Raw genomic sequence first — 2,244 nt, forward strand, 5'->3', positions numbered from 1 at the left:
ATAGATGTGTAACCATGGTAACAGGGTCCTTTAAGAGCCGATGCTGTAGTGTAGACTTGTGAGTCTTGTAATCGGATTAGACTGCTTCTGACTGGATTAGACCAGGTCATGTGACGTCATGTGACCATCTCCACCACCGTATCAGGTCAGACAGCAACTTTGCTTACGTTTTATGAGATACTTTAACAAATACCTTTAGACCTATGTACTGTTATACATTATAAAGTACTTTAACTATTACCTGTAGGCCCGTGTACTGTGATGAACAGTGATACATTCTGAAATACCTTGACTAAATACCTTCAGATCTATGTACTTTGATAAACTGACACATTACTGTGATATATTGTATGAAATAAAGTCATTAATGAAAGTAATGTATCACATTCATATATCACAGTAAATTAACACAGTGATGTATGCATGTGATACATGACTTTCATAAATGACTGTGATACATTACTGTGATAATCTGTGATAAATGACTGGGATATATGACTGGGATACATGACTGTGATACGTGACTGTGATACGTGACTGATATATGACTGTGATACATCACTGTTACACATTAATGTGATAAACTGTGATACATTACTGTGATACATTACTATTATACATTACAGTGCTATGTGACTGATACATGACTTTGATCATTACTGTGATACATGGCTCATGTATCACAGTATCACATGACTGTGATACATGACTGTGATTCATGAGTCATGTATCACAGTCATGTGTCAGTCATATATCACAGTCATGTATCACAGTCATGTATCACAGTCATGTAACATGACTGTGATACATGACTGTGATACACAGGGGTGAAGACGAAGCTGCGTAGCTGATGCGCGGAGAGGCGTAGGGAGAAGGGCGTGGCCTGCTAGCTGCTAGCGTTGAGCGGGCTTGACGGGGGGATGAGGTCTGTGGGGCCGGTCGTGGTCCTCTGCTTGGCCCTCCTCCTACTGTCCCCGGCTCCGCCCACTGAGGGGAGCCTGCCAGAGCTCACCAGCCCCGCCGCGGACCAGCTGGGACCGGTACGTACCTAATGCATACTTATACTACACTTTATATGATATATTATTGGTTATGATAAACTTTACAATATACGTTATAGTACACATTCTCCTGAATGCTAAATATTACATATTATGCTACACTTTGTTATATGATAAATTACACTTTAAATAATATATTATAGGTTATACTAAACTTTACAATATATATTATACTACTCTTTCTATTATAAACTATAGATACAACTACATTTCTCTCTCTCTCTCTCTCTCTCTCTCTCTGAGGGATATAATGAATAAATACATAAATACAGGTAGAATCTAAATCTAATTTTAGACATAGCTGCGTCTGATCAGTGATAAGGCGGTTTCCCCCCAGGTGAGCCCCCCCCCTGGCAGGGCGGTCTCCCCCCACTCAGACAACCGACTCCCCGGAGTGTGTCGACGCCTGCGCAGACGGAGAATCACCGTCCTGGTAAACCCAGAGAACTACTAACAGACCTGATAATAATACTGAGAACTAATAACAGACCCGATAATACTACTGAGAACTACTAGATAATACTAGGGAGAACTACAAACAGACCCGATAATACTACTGAGAACTACTAGATAATACTAGGGAGAACTACAAACAGACCCGATAATACTACTGAGAACTAATAACAGACCCGATAATACTACTGAGAACTACTAACAGACCTGATAAATACTAGGGAGAACTAATAACAGACCCGATAATACTACTGGGAACAACTAACGGACCCGATAATACTACTGGGAACAACTAACAGACCCAATAATACTACTGAGAACAACTAACAGACCCGATAATACTACTGAGAACTACTAGATAATACTAGGGAGAACTACAAACAGACCCGATAATACTACTGAGAACTAATAACAGACCCGATAATACTACTGAGAACTACTAACAGACCTGATAAATACTAGGGAGAACTACTAACAGACCCGATAATACTAGTGAGAACTAATAACAGACCCGATAATACTACTGGGAACAACTAACAGACCCGATAATACTACTGGGAACAACTAACAGACCCGATAATACTACTGGGAACAACTAACAGACCCAATAATACTACCGAGAACAACTAACAGACCCGATAATACTACTGGGAACAACTAAAAGACCCGATAATACTACTGGGAACTACTAAACAGACCCGATAATACTACTGGGAACAACTAAAAGACC

Source organism: Gadus morhua, chromosome 22 (assembly GCF_902167405.1).
Source record: "Gadus morhua chromosome 22, gadMor3.0, whole genome shotgun sequence".
NCBI classification, from domain to species: Eukaryota; Metazoa; Chordata; class Actinopteri; order Gadiformes; family Gadidae; genus Gadus; species Gadus morhua.